Source organism: Drosophila pseudoobscura, unplaced genomic scaffold, assembly GCF_009870125.1.
Source record: "Drosophila pseudoobscura strain MV-25-SWS-2005 unplaced genomic scaffold, UCI_Dpse_MV25 Unplacedtig00000071, whole genome shotgun sequence".
NCBI classification, from domain to species: Eukaryota; Metazoa; Arthropoda; class Insecta; order Diptera; family Drosophilidae; genus Drosophila; species Drosophila pseudoobscura.
In genome coordinates, this window is record NW_022881707.1 from 21,940 (window position 1) to 41,691 (window position 19,752).

Consider the following 19,752-nt stretch of genomic DNA (forward strand, 5'->3'; position numbering starts at 1 on the left):
CACTGGCATGTATACTGAACCACCGCACCTATATAGCATCCACGCTCCAGGAAATGTGGCAGGATCGTATATTTTGGGCATAAGCAAGAATATGGCAATATAGCCCCAAAAAAGTGGAACCTCCGCAACTATATGGCACCTGCACTTATATAGAACCCTTCCATATCCAGAACTGGCATGTATACTGAACCACCGCACCTATATAGCATCCACGCTCCAGGAAATGTGGCAGGATCGAACATCTTGGGCATAAGCACCAATATGGCAATATAGCCCCAAAAAAGTGGAACCTCCGCAACTATATGGCACCTGCACTTATATAGAACACTTCCCTATCCAGCACTGGCATGTATACTGAACCACCGCACCTATATAGCATCCACGCTGCAGGAAATGTGGCAGGATCGCACATCTTGGGCATAAGCACCAATATGGCAATATAGCCCCAAAAAAGTGGAACCTCCGCAACTATATGGCACCTGCACTTATATAGAACACTTCATTATCCAGCACTGACACGTATACTGAACCACCGCACCTATATAGCATCCACGCTCCAGGAAATGTGGCAGGATCGCACATCTTGGGCATAAGCACCAATATGGCAATATAGCCCCAAAAAAGTGGAACCTCCGCAACTATATGGCTTCTGCACTTATATAGAACACTTCATTATCCAGCACTGGCACGTATACTGAACCACCGCACCTATATAGCATCCACGCTCCAGGAAATGTGGCAGGATCGCATATTTTGGGCATAAGCACCAATATGGCACTCTAGCCTCAAAAAAGTGGAACTCCGCAACTATATGGCACCTGTACTTATATAGAACCCTTCCCTATCCAGCACTGCATGTATACTGAACCACCGCACCTATATAGCATGCACGCTCCAGGAAATGTGGCAGGATCGTATATTTTGGGCATAAGCACCAATATGGCAATATAGCCCCAATAAAGTGGAACCTCCGCAACTATATGGCACCTGCACTTATATAGAACCCTTCCCTATCCAGCACTGGCATGTATACTGAACCACCGCACCTATATAGCATCCACGCTCCAGGAAATGTGGCAGGATCGCACATCTTGGGCATAGGCTCCAATATGGCAATATAGCCCCAAAAAAGTGGAACCTCCGCAACTATATGGCACCTGCACTTATATAGAACCCTTCCCTATCCAGCACTGGCATGTATACTGAACCACCGCACCTATATAGCACCCACGCTCCAGGAAATGTGGCAGGATCGTATATTTTGGGCATAAGCACCAATATGGCAATATAGCCCCAAAAAAGTGGAACCTCCGCAACTATATGGCACCTGCACTTATATAGAACCCTTTCCTATCCAGCACTGGCATGTATACTCAACCACCGCACCTATATAGCATCCACGCTGCAGGAAATGTGGCAGGATCGCACATCTCGGGCATAAGCACCAATATGGCAATATAGCCCCAAAAAAGTGGAACCTCCGCAACTATATGGCACCTGCACTTATATAGAACCCTTCCCTATCCAGCACTGGCATGTATACTGAACCACCGCACCTATATAGCACCCACGCTCCAGGAAATGTGGCAGGATCGTATATTTTGGGCATAAGCACCAATATGGCAATATAGCCCCAAAAAAGTGGAACCTCCGCAACTATATGGCACCTGCACTTATATAGAACCCTTTCCTATCCAGCACTGGCATGTATACTCAACCACCGCACCTATATAGCATCCACGCTGCAGGAAATGTGGCAGGATCGCACATCTTGGGCATAGGCTCCAATATGGCAATATAGCCCCAAAAAAGTGGAACCTCCGCAACTATATGGCACCTGCACTTATATAGAACCCTTCCCTATCCAGCACTGGCATGTATACTGAACCACCGCACCTATATAGCATCCACGCTCCAGGAAATGTGGCAGGATCGTATATTTTGGGCATAAGCACCAATATGGCAATATAGCCCCAAAAAAGTGGAACCTCCGCAACTATATGGCACCTGCACTTATATAGAACACTTCCCTATCCAGCACTGGCATGTATACTGAACCACCGCACCTATATAGCACCTACGCTCCAGGAAATGTGGCAGGATCGTACATCTCGGGCATAAGCACCAATATGGCAATATAGCCCCAAAAAAGTGGAACCTCCGCAACTATATGGCACCTGCACTTATATAGAACCCTTCCCTATCCAGCAATGGGCATGTATACTGAACCACCGCACCTATATAGCATCCACGCTCCAGGAAATGTGGCAGGATCGCACATCTTGGGCATAGGCTCCAATATGGCAATATAGCCCCAAAAAAGTGGAACCTCCGCAACTATATGGCACCTGCACTTATATAGAACCCTTCCCTATCCAGCACTGGCATGTATACTGAACCACCGCACCTATATAGCACCCACGCTCCAGGAAATGTGGCAGGATCGTATATTTTGGGCATAAGCACCAATATGGCAATATAGCCCCAATAAAGTGGAACCTCCGCAACTATATGGCACCTGCACTTATATAGAACACTTCCCTATCCAGCACTGGCATGTATACTGAACCACCGCACCTATATAGCATCCACGCTGCAGGAAATGTGGCAGGATCGCACATCTTGGGCATAAGCACCAATATGGCAATATAGCCCCAAAAAAGTGGAACCTCCGCAACTATATGGCACCTGCACTTATATAGAACACTTCCCTATCCAGCACTGGCATGTATACTGAACCACCGCACCTATATAGCACCCACGCTCCAGGAAATGTGGCAGGATCGTACATCTCGGGCATAAGCACCAATATGGCAATATAGCCCCAAAAAAGTGGAACCTCCGCAACTATATGGCACCTGCACTTATATACAACCCTTCCCTATCCAGCACTGGCATGTATACTGAACCACCGCACCTATATAGCATCCACGCTCCAGGAAATGTGGCAGGATCGTATATTTTGGGCATAAGCACCAATATGGCAATATAGCCCCAAAAAAGTGGAACCTCCGCAACTATATGGCACCTGCACTTATATAGAACCCTTGCCTATCCAGCACTGGCATATATACTGAACCACCGCACCTATATAGCATCCACGCTCCAGGAAATGTGGCAGGATCGCACATCTTGGGCATAAGCACCAATATGGCAATATAGCCCCAAAAAAGTGGAACCTCCGCAACTATATGGCACCTGCACTTATATAGAACCCTTCCATATCCAGAACTGGCATGTATACTGAACCACCGCACCTATATAGCATCCACGCTCCAGGAAATGTGGCAGGATCGAACATCTTGGGCATAAGCACCAATATGGCAATATAGCCCCAAAAAAGTGGAACCTCCGCAACTATATGGCACCTGCACTTATATAGAACACTTCCCTATCCAGCACTGGCATGTATACTGAACCACCGCACCTATATAGCATCCACGCTGCAGGAAATGTGGCAGGATCGCACATCTTGGGCATAAGCACCAATATGGCAATATAGCCCCAAAAAAGTGGAACCTCCGCAACTATATGGCTTCTGCACTTATATAGAACACTTCATTATCCAGCACTGGCACGTATACTGAACCACCGCACCTATATAGCATCCACGCTCCAGGAAATGTGGCAGGATCGCACATCTTGGGCATAAGCACCAATATGGCAATATAGCCCCAAAAAAGTGGAACCTCCGCAACTATATGGCTTCTGCACTTATATAGAACACTTCATTATCCAGCACTGGCACGTATACTGAACCACCGCACCTATATAGCATCCACGCTCCAGGAAATGTGGCAGGATCGTATATTTTGGGCATAAGCACCAATATGGCAATATAGCCCCAAAAAAGTGGAACCTCCGCAACTATATGGCACCTGCACTTATATAGAACCCTTGCCTATCCAGCACTGGCATATATACTGAACCACCGCACCTATATAGCATCCACGCTCCAGGAAATGTGGCAGGATCGCATATTTTGGGCATAAGCACCAATATGGCACTCTAGCCTCAAAAAAGTGGAACTCCGCAACTATATGGCACCTGTACTTATATAGAACCCTTCCCTATCCAGCACTGCATGTATACTGAACCACCGCACCTATATAGCATGCACGCTCCAGGAAATGTGGCAGGATCGTATATTTTGGGCATAAGCACCAATATGGCAATATAGCCCCAATAAAGTGGAACCTCCGCAACTATATGGCACCTGCACTTATATAGAACCCTTCCCTATCCAGCACTGGCATGTATACTGAACCACCGCACCTATATAGCATCCACGCTCCAGGAAATGTGGCAGGATCGCACATCTTGGGCATAGGCTCCAATATGGCAATATAGCCCCAAAAAAGTGGAACCTCCGCAACTATATGGCACCTGCACTTATATAGAACCCTTCCCTATCCAGCACTGGCATGTATACTGAACCACCGCACCTATATAGCACCCACGCTCCAGGAAATGTGGCAGGATCGTATATTTTGGGCATAAGCACCAATATGGCAATATAGCCCCAAAAAAGTGGAACCTCCGCAACTATATGGCACCTGCACTTATATAGAACCCTTTCCTATCCAGCACTGGCATGTATACTCAACCACCGCACCTATATAGCATCCACGCTGCAGGAAATGTGGCAGGATCGCACATCTTGGGCATAAGCACCAATATGGCAATATAGCCCCAAAAAAGTGGAACCTCCGCAACTATATGGCACCTGCACTTATATAGAACACTTCCCTATCCAGCACTGGCATGTATACTGAACCACCGCACCTATATAGCACCCACGCTCCAGGAAATGTGGCAGGATCGTACATCTCGGGCATAAGCACCAATATGGCAATATAGCCCCAAAAAAGTGGAACCTCCGCAACTATATGGCACCTGCACTTATATACAACCCTTCCCTATCCAGCACTGGCATGTATACTGAACCACCGCACCTATATAGCATCCACGCTCCAGGAAATGTGGCAGGATCGCACATCTTGGGCATAGGCTCCAATATGGCAATATAGCCCCAAAAAAGTGGAACCTCCGCAACTATATGGCACCTGCACTTATATAGAACCCTTCCCTATCCAGCACTGGCATGTATACTGAACCACCGCACCTATATAGCACCCACGCTCCAGGAAATGTGGCAGGATCGTATATTTTGGGCATAAGCACCAATATGGCAATATAGCCCCAATAAAGTGGAACCTCCGCAACTATATGGCACCTGCACTTATATAGAACACTTCCCTATCCAGCACTGGCATGTATACTGAACCACCGCACCTATATAGCATCCACGCTGCAGGAAATGTGGCAGGATCGCACATCTTGGGCATAAGCACCAATATGGCAATATAGCCCCAAAAAAGTGGAACCTCCGCAACTATATGGCACCTGCACTTATATAGAACACTTCCCTATCCAGCACTGGCATGTATACTGAACCACCGCACCTATATAGCACCCACGCTCCAGGAAATGTGGCAGGATCGTACATCTCGGGCATAAGCACCAATATGGCAATATAGCCCCAAAAAAGTGGAACCTCCGCAACTATATGGCACCTGCACTTATATACAACCCTTCCCTATCCAGCACTGGCATGTATACTGAACCACCGCACCTATATAGCATCCACGCTCCAGGAAATGTGGCAGGATCGCACATCTTGGGCATAAGCACCAATATGGCAATATAGCCCCAAAAAAGTGGAACCTCCGCAACTATATGGCACCTGCACTTATATAGAACCCTTCCATATCCAGAACTGGCATGTATACTGAACCACCGCACCTATATAGCATCCACGCTCCAGGAAATGTGGCAGGATCGAACATCTTGGGCATAAGCACCAATATGGCAATATAGCCCCAAAAAAGTGGAACCTCCGCAACTATATGGCACCTGCACTTATATAGAACACTTCCCTATCCAGCACTGGCATGTATACTGAACCACCGCACCTATATAGCATCCACGCTCCAGGAAATGTGGCAGGATCGTATATTTTGGGCATAAGCACCAATATGGCAATATAGCCCCAAAAAAGTGGAACCTCCGCAACTATATGGCACCTGCACTTATATAGAACCCTTCCATATCCAGAACTGGCATGTATACTGAACCACCGCACCTATATAGCATCCACGCTCCAGGAAATGTGGCAGGATCGAACATCTTGGGCATAAGCACCAATATGGCAATATAGCCCCAAAAAAGTGGAACCTCCGCAACTATATGGCACCTGCACTTATATAGAACACTTCCCTATCCAGCACTGGCATGTATACTGAACCACCGCACCTATATAGCATCCACGCTGCAGGAAATGTGGCAGGATCGCACATCTTGGGCATAAGCACCAATATGGCAATATAGCCCCAAAAAAGTGGAACCTCCGCAACTATATGGCACCTGCACTTATATAGAACACTTCATTATCCAGCACTGACACGTATACTGAACCACCGCACCTATATAGCATCCACGCTCCAGGAAATGTGGCAGGATCGCACATCTTGGGCATAAGCACCAATATGGCAATATAGCCCCAAAAAAGTGGAACCTCCGCAACTATATGGCTTCTGCACTTATATAGAACACTTCATTATCCAGCACTGGCACGTATACTGAACCACCGCACCTATATAGCATCCACGCTCCAGGAAATGTGGCAGGATCGCATATTTTGGGCATAAGCACCAATATGGCACTCTAGCCTCAAAAAAGTGGAACTCCGCAACTATATGGCACCTGTACTTATATAGAACCCTTCCCTATCCAGCACTGCATGTATACTGAACCACCGCACCTATATAGCATGCACGCTCCAGGAAATGTGGCAGGATCGTATATTTTGGGCATAAGCACCAATATGGCAATATAGCCCCAATAAAGTGGAACCTCCGCAACTATATGGCACCTGCACTTATATAGAACCCTTCCCTATCCAGCACTGGCATGTATACTGAACCACCGCACCTATATAGCATCCACGCTCCAGGAAATGTGGCAGGATCGCACATCTTGGGCATAGGCTCCAATATGGCAATATAGCCCCAAAAAAGTGGAACCTCCGCAACTATATGGCACCTGCACTTATATAGAACCCTTCCCTATCCAGCACTGGCATGTATACTGAACCACCGCACCTATATAGCACCCACGCTCCAGGAAATGTGGCAGGATCGTATATTTTGGGCATAAGCACCAATATGGCAATATAGCCCCAAAAAAGTGGAACCTCCGCAACTATATGGCACCTGCACTTATATAGAACCCTTTCCTATCCAGCACTGGCATGTATACTCAACCACCGCACCTATATAGCATCCACGCTGCAGGAAATGTGGCAGGATCGCACATCTCGGGCATAAGCACCAATATGGCAATATAGCCCCAAAAAAGTGGAACCTCCGCAACTATATGGCACCTGCACTTATATAGAACCCTTCCCTATCCAGCACTGGCATGTATACTGAACCACCGCACCTATATAGCACCCACGCTCCAGGAAATGTGGCAGGATCGTATATTTTGGGCATAAGCACCAATATGGCAATATAGCCCCAAAAAAGTGGAACCTCCGCAACTATATGGCACCTGCACTTATATAGAACCCTTTCCTATCCAGCACTGGCATGTATACTCAACCACCGCACCTATATAGCATCCACGCTGCAGGAAATGTGGCAGGATCGCACATCTTGGGCATAGGCTCCAATATGGCAATATAGCCCCAAAAAAGTGGAACCTCCGCAACTATATGGCACCTGCACTTATATAGAACCCTTCCCTATCCAGCACTGGCATGTATACTGAACCACCGCACCTATATAGCATCCACGCTCCAGGAAATGTGGCAGGATCGTATATTTTGGGCATAAGCACCAATATGGCAATATAGCCCCAAAAAAGTGGAACCTCCGCAACTATATGGCACCTGCACTTATATAGAACACTTCCCTATCCAGCACTGGCATGTATACTGAACCACCGCACCTATATAGCACCTACGCTCCAGGAAATGTGGCAGGATCGTACATCTAGGGCATAAGCACCAATATGGCAATATAGCCCCAAAAAAGTGGAACCTCCGCAACTATATGGCACCTGCACTTATATAGAACCCTTCCCTATCCAGCAATGGGCATGTATACTGAACCACCGCACCTATATAGCATCCACGCTCCAGGAAATGTGGCAGGATCGCACATCTTGGGCATAGGCTCCAATATGGCAATATAGCCCCAAAAAAGTGGAACCTCCGCAACTATATGGCACCTGCACTTATATAGAACCCTTCCCTATCCAGCACTGGCATGTATACTGAACCACCGCACCTATATAGCACCCACGCTCCAGGAAATGTGGCAGGATCGTATATTTTGGGCATAAGCACCAATATGGCAATATAGCCCCAATAAAGTGGAACCTCCGCAACTATATGGCACCTGCACTTATATAGAACACTTCCCTATCCAGCACTGGAATGTATACTGAACCACCGCACCTATATAGCATCCACGCTGCAGGAAATGTGGCAGGATCGCACATCTTGGGCATAAGCACCAATATGGCAATATAGCCCCAAAAAAGTGGAACCTCCGCAACTATATGGCACCTGCACTTATATAGAACACTTCCCTATCCAGCACTGGCATGTATACTGAACCACCGCACCTATATAGCACCCACGCTCCAGGAAATGTGGCAGGATCGTACATCTCGGGCATAAGCACCAATATGGCAATATAGCCCCAAAAAAGTGGAACCTCCGCAACTATATGGCACCTGCACTTATATACAACCCTTCCCTATCCAGCACTGGCATGTATACTGAACCACCGCACCTATATAGCATCCACGCTCCAGGAAATGTGGCAGGATCGTATATTTTGGGCATAAGCACCAATATGGCAATATAGCCCCAAAAAAGTGGAACCTCCGCAACTATATGGCACCTGCACTTATATAGAACCCTTGCCTATCCAGCACTGGCATATATACTGAACCACCGCACCTATATAGCATCCACGCTCCAGGAAATGTGGCAGGATCGCACATCTTGGGCATAAGCACCAATATGGCAATATAGCCCCAAAAAAGTGGAACCTCCGCAACTATATGGCACCTGCACTTATATAGAACCCTTCCATATCCAGAACTGGCATGTATACTGAACCACCGCACCTATATAGCATCCACGCTCCAGGAAATGTGGCAGGATCGAACATCTTGGGCATAAGCACCAATATGGCAATATAGCCCCAAAAAAGTGGAACCTCCGCAACTATATGGCACCTGCACTTATATAGAACACTTCCCTATCCAGCACTGGCATGTATACTGAACCACCGCACCTATATAGCATCCACGCTGCAGGAAATGTGGCAGGATCGCACATCTTGGGCATAAGCACCAATATGGCAATATAGCCCCAAAAAAGTGGAACCTCCGCAACTATATGGCTTCTGCACTTATATAGAACACTTCATTATCCAGCACTGGCACGTATACTGAACCACCGCACCTATATAGCATCCACGCTCCAGGAAATGTGGCAGGATCGCACATCTTGGGCATAAGCACCAATATGGCAATATAGCCCCAAAAAAGTGGAACCTCCGCAACTATATGGCTTCTGCACTTATATAGAACACTTCATTATCCAGCACTGGCACGTATACTGAACCACCGCACCTATATAGCATCCACGCTCCAGGAAATGTGGCAGGATCGTATATTTTGGGCATAAGCACCAATATGGCAATATAGCCCCAAAAAAGTGGAACCTCCGCAACTATATGGCACCTGCACTTATATAGAACCCTTGCCTATCCAGCACTGGCATATATACTGAACCACCGCACCTATATAGCATCCACGCTCCAGGAAATGTGGCAGGATCGCATATTTTGGGCATAAGCACCAATATGGCACTCTAGCCTCAAAAAAGTGGAACTCCGCAACTATATGGCACCTGTACTTATATAGAACCCTTCCCTATCCAGCACTGCATGTATACTGAACCACCGCACCTATATAGCATGCACGCTCCAGGAAATGTGGCAGGATCGTATATTTTGGGCATAAGCACCAATATGGCAATATAGCCCCAATAAAGTGGAACCTCCGCAACTATATGGCACCTGCACTTATATAGAACCCTTCCCTATCCAGCACTGGCATGTATACTGAACCACCGCACCTATATAGCATCCACGCTCCAGGAAATGTGGCAGGATCGCACATCTTGGGCATAGGCTCCAATATGGCAATATAGCCCCAAAAAAGTGGAACCTCCGCAACTATATGGCACCTGCACTTATATAGAACCCTTCCCTATCCAGCACTGGCATGTATACTGAACCACCGCACCTATATAGCACCCACGCTCCAGGAAATGTGGCAGGATCGTATATTTTGGGCATAAGCACCAATATGGCAATATAGCCCCAAAAAAGTGGAACCTCCGCAACTATATGGCACCTGCACTTATATAGAACCCTTTCCTATCCAGCACTGGCATGTATACTCAACCACCGCACCTATATAGCATCCACGCTGCAGGAAATGTGGCAGGATCGCACATCTTGGGCATAAGCACCAATATGGCAATATAGCCCCAAAAAAGTGGAACCTCCGCAACTATATGGCACCTGCACTTATATAGAACACTTCCCTATCCAGCACTGGCATGTATACTGAACCACCGCACCTATATAGCACCTACGCTCCAGGAAATGTGGCAGGATCGTACATCTCGGGCATAAGCACCAATATGGCAATATAGCCCCAAAAAAGTGGAACCTCCGCAACTATATGGCACCTGCACTTATATAGAACCCTTCCCTATCCAGCACTGGCATGTATACTGAACCACCGCACCTATATAGCATCCACGCTCCAGGAAATGTGGCAGGATCGCACATCTTGGGCATAGGCTCCAATATGGCAATATAGCCCCAAAAAAGTGGAACCTCCGCAACTATATGGCACCTGCACTTATATAGAACCCTTCCCTATCCAGCACTGGCATGTATACTGAACCACCGCACCTATATAGCACCCACGCTCCAGGAAATGTGGCAGGATCGTATATTTTGGGCATAAGCACCAATATGGCAATATAGCCCCAATAAAGTGGAACCTCCGCAACTATATGGCACCTGCACTTATATAGAACACTTCCCTATCCAGCACTGGCATGTATACTGAACCACCGCACCTATATAGCATCCACGCTGCAGGAAATGTGGCAGGATCGCACATCTTGGGCATAAGCACCAATATGGCAATATAGCCCCAAAAAAGTGGAACCTCCGCAACTATATGGCACCTGCACTTATATAGAACACTTCCCTATCCAGCACTGGCATGTATACTGAACCACCGCACCTATATAGCACCCACGCTCCAGGAAATGTGGCAGGATCGTACATCTCGGGCATAAGCACCAATATGGCAATATAGCCCCAAAAAAGTGGAACCTCCGCAACTATATGGCACCTGCACTTATATACAACCCTTCCCTATCCAGCACTGGCATGTATACTGAACCACCGCACCTATATAGCATCCACGCTCCAGGAAATGTGGCAGGATCGCACATCTTGGGCATAAGCACCAATATGGCAATATAGCCCCAAAAAAGTGGAACCTCCGCAACTATATGGCACCTGCACTTATATAGAACCCTTCCATATCCAGAACTGGCATGTATACTGAACCACCGCACCTATATAGCATCCACGCTCCAGGAAATGTGGCAGGATCGAACATCTTGGGCATAAGCACCAATATGGCAATATAGCCCCAAAAAAGTGGAACCTCCGCAACTATATGGCACCTGCACTTATATAGAACACTTCCCTATCCAGCACTGGCATGTATACTGAACCACCGCACCTATATAGCATCCACGCTGCAGGAAATGTGGCAGGATCGCACATCTTGGGCATAAGCACCAATATGGCAATATAGCCCCAAAAAAGTGGAACCTCCGCAACTATATGGCTTCTGCACTTATATAGAACACTTCATTATCCAGCACTGGCACGTATACTGAACCACCGCACCTATATAGCATCCACGCTCCAGGAAATGTGGCAGGATCGCACATCTTGGGCATAAGCACCAATATGGCAATATAGCCCCAAAAAAGTGGAACCTCCGCAACTATATGGCTTCTGCACTTATATAGAACACTTCATTATCCAGCACTGGCACGTATACTGAACCACCGCACCTATATAGCATCCACGCTCCAGGAAATGTGGCAGGATCGCATATTTTGGGCATAAGCACCAATATGGCACTCTTGCCTCAAAAAAGTGGAACTCCGCAACTATATGGCTTCTGTACTTATATAGAACCCTTCCCTATCCAGCACTGGCATGTATACTGAACCACCGCACCTATATAGCATGCACGCTCCAGGAAATGTGGCAGGATCGTATATTTTGGGCATAAGCACCAATATAGCAATATAGCCCCAGTAAAGTGGAACCTCCGCAACTATATGGCACCTGCACTTATATAGAACCCTTCCCTATCCAGCACTGGCATGTATACTGAACCACCGCACCTATATAGCATCCACGCTCCAGGAAATGTGGCAGGATCGCACATCTTGGGCATAGGCTCCAATATGGCAATATAGCCCCAAAAAAGTGGAACCTCCGCAACTATATGGCACCTGCACTTATATAGAACCCTTCCTTATCCAGCACTGGCATGTATACTGAACCACCGCACCTATATAGCACCCACGCTCCAGGAAATGTGGCAGGATCGCACATCTTGGGCATAAGCACCAATATATAGCCCCAAAAAAGTGGAACCTCCGCAACTATATGGCACCTGCACTTATATAGAACCCTTCCCTATCCAGCACTGGCATGTATACTGAACCACCGCACCTATATAGCATCCACGCTCCAGGAAATGTGGCAGGATCGCACATCTTGGGCATAGGCTCCAATATGGCAATATAGCCCCAAAAAAGTGGAACCTCCGCAACTATATGGCACCTGCACTTATATAGAACCCTTCCTTATCCAGCACTGGTATGTATACTGAACCACCGCACCTATATAGCACCCACGCTCCAGGAAATGTGGCAGGATCGTATATTTTGGGCATAAGCACCAATATGGCAATATAGCCCCAAAAAAGTGGAACCTCCGCAACTATATGGCTTCTGCACTTATATAGAACTCTTCCCTATCCAGCACTGGCATGTATACTGAACCACCGCACCTATATAGCATCCACGCTCCAGGAAAAGTGGCAGGATCGCATATTTTGGGCATAAGCACCAATATGGCACTCTAGTCTCAAAAAAGTGGAACTCCGCAACTATATGGCACCTGCACTTATATAGAACCCTTCCCTATCCAGCACTGGCATGTATACTGAACCACCGCACCTATATAGCACCCACGCTCCAGGAAATGTGGCAGGATCGCACATCTTGGGCATAAGCACCAATATGGCAATATAGCCCCAAAACGGTGGAACCTCCGCAACTATATGGCTTCTGCACTTATATAGAACCCTTCCCTATCCAGCACTGGCATGTATACTGAACCACCGCACCTATATAGCATCCACGCTCCAGGAAATGTGGCAGGATCGTATATTTTGGGCATAAGCACCAATATGGCAATATAGCCCCAAAAAAGTGGAACCTCCGCAACTATATGGCACCTGCACTTATATAGAACACTTCCCTATCCAGCACTGGCACGTATACTGAACCACCGCACCTATATAGCACCCACGCTCCAGGAAATGTGGCAGGATCGTACATCTCGGGCATAAGCACCAATATGGCAATATAGCCCCAAAAAAGTGGAACCTCCGCAACTATATGGCACCTGCACTTATATAGAACACTTCCCTATCCAGCACTGGCATGTATACTGAACCACCGCACCTATATAGCATCCACGCTGCAGGAAATGTGGCTGGATCGCATATTTTGGGCATAAGCACCAATATGGCACTCTAGCCTGAAAAAAGTGGAACTCCGCAACTATATGGCTTCTGGACTTATATAGAACCCTTCCCTATCCAGCACTGGCATGTATACTGAACCACCGCACCTATATAGCATGCACGCTCCAGGAAATGTGGCAGGATCGTATATTTTGGGCATAAGCACCAATATGGCAATATAGCCCCAAAAAAGTGGAACCTCCGCAACTATATGGCACCTGCACTTATATAGTACCCTTCCCTATCCAGCAATGGCCTGTATACTGAACCACCGCACCTATATAGCATCCACGCTCTAGGAAATGTGGCAGGATCGTATATTTTGGGCATAAGCACCAATATGGCAATATAGCCCCAAAGAAGTGGAACCTCCGCAACTATATGGCACCTGCACTTATATAGAACCCTTCCCTATCCAGCACTGGCATATATACTGAACCACCGCACCTATATAGCATCCACGCTCCAGGAAATGTGGCAGGATCGTACATCTTGGGCATAAGCACCAATATGGCAATATAGCCCCAAAAAAGTGGAACCTCCGCAACTATATGGCAACTGCACTTATATAGAACCCTTCCCTATCCAGCACTGGCATGTATACTGAACCACCGCACCTATATAGCACCCACGCTCCAGGAAATGTGGCAGGATCGCACATCTTGGGCATAAGCACCAATATGGCAATATAGCCCCAAAAAAGTGGAACCTCCGCAACTATATGGCTTCTGCACTTATATAGAACCCTTCCCTATCCAGCACTGGCATGTATACTGAACCACCGCACCTATATAGCATCCACGCTCCAGGAAATGTGGCAGGATCGCATATTTTGGGCATAAGCACCAATATGGCAATATAGCCCCAAAAAAGTGGAACCTCCGCAACTATATGGCACCTGCACTTATATAGAACCCTTCCATATCCAGAACTGGCATGTATACTGAACCACCGCACCTATATAGCATCCACGCTCCAGGAAATGTGGCAGAATCGCACATCTTGGGCATAAGCACCAATATGGCAATATAGCCCCAAAAAAGTGGAACCTCCGCAACTTTATGGCTTCTGCACTTATATAGAACCCTTCCCTATCCAGCACTGGCATGTATACTGAACCACCGCACCTATATAGCATCCACGCTCCAGGAAATGTGGCAGGATCGCATATATTGGGCATAAGCACCAATATGGCACTCTAGCCTCAAAAAAGTGGAACTCCGCAACTATATGGCACCTGTACTTATATAGAACCCTTCCCTATCCAGCACTGGCATGTATACTGAACCACCGCACCTATATAGCATGCACGCTCCAGGAAATGTGGCAGGATCGTATATTTTGGGCATAAGCACCAATATGGCAATAGAGCCCCAAAAAAGTGGAACCTCCGCAACTATATGGCACCTGCACTTATATAGAACACTTCCCTATCCAGCACTGGCATGTATACTGAACCACCGCACCTATATAGCACCTACGCTCCAGGAAATGTGGCAGGATCGTACATCTCGGGCATAAGCACCAATATGGCAATATAGCCCCAAAAAAGTGGAACCTCCGCAACTATATGGCTTCTGCACTTATATAGAACCCTTCCCTATCCAGCACTGGCATGTATACTGAACCACCGCACCTATATAGCATCCACGCTCCAGGAAATGTGGCAGGATCGTATATTTTGGGCATAAGCACCAATATGGCAATATAGCCCCAAAAAAGTGGAACCTCCGCAACTATATGGCACCTGCACTTATATAGAACACTTCCCTATCCAGCACTGGCATGTATACTGAACCACCGCACCTATATAGCATCCACGCTGCAGGAAATGTGGCAGGATCGCACATCTTGGGCATAAGCACCAATATGGCAATATAGCCCCAAAAAAGTGGAACCTCCGCAACTATATGGCACCTGCACTTATATAGAACACTTCCCTATCCAGCACTGGCATGTATACTGAACCACCGCACCTATATAGCACCCACGCTCCAGGAAATGTGGCAGGATCGTACATCTCGGGCATAAGCACCAATATGGCAATATAGCCCCAAAAAAGTGGAACCTCCGCAACTATATGGCACCTGCACTTATATACAACCCTTCCCTATCCAGCACTGGCATGTATAGTGAACCACCGCACCTATATAGCATCCACGCTCCAGGAAATGTGGCAGGATCGTATATTTTGGGCATAAGCACCAATATGGCAATATAGCCCCAAAAAAGTGGAACCTCCGCAACTATATGGCACCTGCACTTATATAGAACCCTTCCATATCCAGAACTGGCATGTATACTGAACCACCGCACCTATATAGCATCCACGCTCCAGGAAATGTGGCAGGATCGCACATCTTGGGCATAAGCACCAATATGGCAATATAGCCCCAAAAAAGTGGAACCTCCGCAACTATATGGCTTCTGCACTTATATAGAACACTTCATTATCCAGCACTGGCACGTATACTGAACCACCGCACCTATATAGCATCCACGCTCCAGGAAATGTGGCAGGATCGCATATTTTGGGCATAAGCACCAATATGGCACTCTTGCCTCAAAAAAGTGGAACTCCGCAACTATATGGCTTCTGTACTTATATAGAACCCTTCCCTATCCAGCACTGGCATGTATACTGAACCACCGCACCTATATAGCATGCACGCTCCAGGAAATGTGGCAGGATCGTATATTTTGGGCATAAGCACTAATATGGCAATATAGCCCCAGTAAAGTTGAACCTCCGCAACTATATGGCACCTGCACTTATATAGAACCCTTCCCTATCCAGCACTGGCATGTATACTGAACCACCGCACCTATATAGCACCCACGCTCCAGGAAATGTGGCAGGATCGCACATCTTGGGCATAAGCACCAATATATAGCCCCAAAAAAGTGGAACCTCCGCAACTATATGGCTTCTGCACTTATATAGAACACTTCCCTATCCAGCACTGGCATGTATACTGAACCACCGCACCTATATAGCATCCACGCTGCAGGAAATGTGGCAGGATCGCACATCTTGGGCATAAGCACCAATATGGCAATATAGCCCCAAAAAAGTGGAACCTCCGCAACTATATGGCACCTGCACGTATATAGAACACTTCCCTATCCAGCACTGGCATGTATACTGAACCACCGCACCTATATAGCACCCACGCTCCAGGAAATGTGGCAGGATCGTACATCTCGGGCATAAGCACCAATATGGCAATATAGCCCCAAAAATGTGGAACCTCCGCAACTATATGGCACCTGTACTTATATAGAACCCTTCCCTATCCAGCACTGGCATGTATACTGAACCACCGCACCTATATAGCATGCACGCTCCAGGAAATGTGGCAGGATCGTATATTTTGGGCATAAGCACCAATATGGCAATATAGCCCCAAAAAAGTGGAACCTCCGCAACTATATGGCACCTGCACTTATATAGTACCCTTCCCTATCCAGCAATGGCATGTATACTGAACCACCGCACCTATATAGCACCCACGCTCTAGGAAATTTGGCAGGATCGCATATTTTGGGCATAAGCACCAATATGGCAATATAGACCCAAAAAAGTGGAACCTCCGCAACTATATGGCACCTGTACTTATATAGAACCCTTCCCTATCCAGCACTGGCATGTATACTGAACCACCGCACCTATATAGCATCCACGCTCTAGGAAATGTGGCAGGATCGCATATTTTGGGCATAAGCACCAATATGGCAATATAGCCCCAAAAAAGTGGAACCTCCGCAACTATATGGCACCTGCACTTATATAGAACCCTTCCCTATCCAGCACTGGCATGTATACTGAACCACCGCACCTATATAGCATCCACGCTCCAGGAAATGTGGCAGGATCGCACATCTTGGGCATAAGCACCAATATGGCAATATAGCCCCAAAAAAGTGGAACCTGTAGTGGCCAGTGAAGCAAACCCAGATTAAATTCCCTAATAATTTCCCAGATATAAAGCAGATTCAAATCACGCGCCAACTTGATTAGTTCGAACACCAAGGCACCAAGACCGAATTCCATGGAAGGGCCCCGTTAAAGCTCGTCTATGCCGCTTAAGCCGACAGCGACGGTGAACACGCGGATCAATTCCATTTTTCTCCCAAAACACTTCGGTTGTGCCTGTGCCAATAGTGCCAAACTCTAGTGGAAGTCCACGTGTCCCTGTATTACATAATACATACCAAATTTGTAGTGTTCAGTCTTTGCCAGTGAGTTAGGGCCAGAGCCTATTTAGGCTCTAACTCCGACAGTGGCCAATAGATGGTTTTTTCTGACCTCATGTTAATAGGAAGCTAGGTTCGAATGCGCGCATTCTTGCTGTGCTCGGGTCCAGCTCGTCGGGTTGGTCGGGGTTCTTTCTCACCTAGCTACACAGTTTTCCTGACACAAATCAATATAATGCGCTTCAAAAAAAAAAAAAATAAGCAGGATCTCGACGTTAATATCCATAACCAATAAAAAAAACTCATTTCCACTCTGCGCCGATACGCATTTAGAAAACGCTTAGAAAAAGTGTACATAGTTCGTCTTCTGTCTGATGGAGGGAACAGCGGTGATATATGTCCCTAGTCTTTACCCACCCAACCATGACAAACGCGTTTACGGAGATAATATTTAGTTTAGGCAGACATATTCATGATTACAAATTCCTTTTATTTTTATGTTAAATGTCCCTAACCATGTGAGATTGTATTGATATATATATTTTTTTTTACATTTTTTTACATAAATTACAGATATAATCCGATTCCTTACATTTACAAATAAACAAAAATATACAGACTTCCTTCTTCTTGGATCAGCAAAAAAAAAAACTTAATTATTTGAGCATTTGAGGGGGGTAATATTCTTTCAAATCAGTATTTATATATCTACTTCAACAAACTTACGCCTGCATTGGTGTATAGACATTGTGGTTTCAGCCACTAGTGGTACTCACAGTAATTGGTTAAACTCATCGGGGTATCGTTGGGCCCAAGATGACTTTGACGGATTCATTTGTATGCACTGTGTAATTTAGAGGTTGGTCAGTATAAATGTATATATATATATAAAGAGAAACACATTATCCCGAACTCATATTGCTCAGTTTTCAAAATCGTCAGTTACGTTACAAATTTACTCATTGGAGGAAGCTATTTAGTTACTACATTAATCAACACAATGATAAACGAAATATGAATATGTGGATCTAATCAGCTGGTTCTTAGAGCAGCAGCGTATAGATTTTTATGTGATAGTGATAAAGGCAAACGGGAACTTGCACTTGAAATTTAAATTGAGAAACACGGGAATCAAAATAAACACAAATCTGCGGACAGCAAGAGTGGTTCTGAGGCAATGTGGTTTAGGCTAGCCTAATTACTCAATCCTTTGTAAGTTTTCGTAGGTTGGTGACGATTATGTCCTCCGGCTTTTTTTATGAGATCGGCAGGTTCAAACTGAAATTCGGACGTCCGTCTTTCACGAGCCGTAAATGATTTCCGATATTGAGCTAGCCCAACGTCAACGGTTCAGCCTTCACTTTGCCGCCGTGGATGTGCACTGCGCTAACTCCCAAACGGTCAGCTTGGTTGTTTTAGTAGTTGATACCGTAGATTGGTTGGCCGGCTTGGCTGTATTAAGATTTTCCAGTACTCCTATCCCTAAATAAAACTGTGTCAGAACCTTATCTTTCCACGGTGGACTAACGTACCTTTGCT

At 46.4% G+C, this 19,752-nt stretch overlaps 1 long non-coding RNA gene across 1 annotated transcript; it reads right to left on the reverse strand.

The window, feature by feature from the left end:
• Window positions 1-18,766: 18,766 nt before the first annotated feature.
• LOC117185428 (uncharacterized) lies at window positions 18,767-19,507 on the reverse strand. The gene is made up of 2 exons (XR_004470945.1): window positions 19,416-19,507; window positions 18,767-19,057 (listed from the first exon to the last, which is right to left on the reverse strand). It is a non-coding gene; the product is annotated as an uncharacterized lncRNA (long non-coding RNA).
• Window positions 19,508-19,752: the final 245 nt, after the last annotated feature.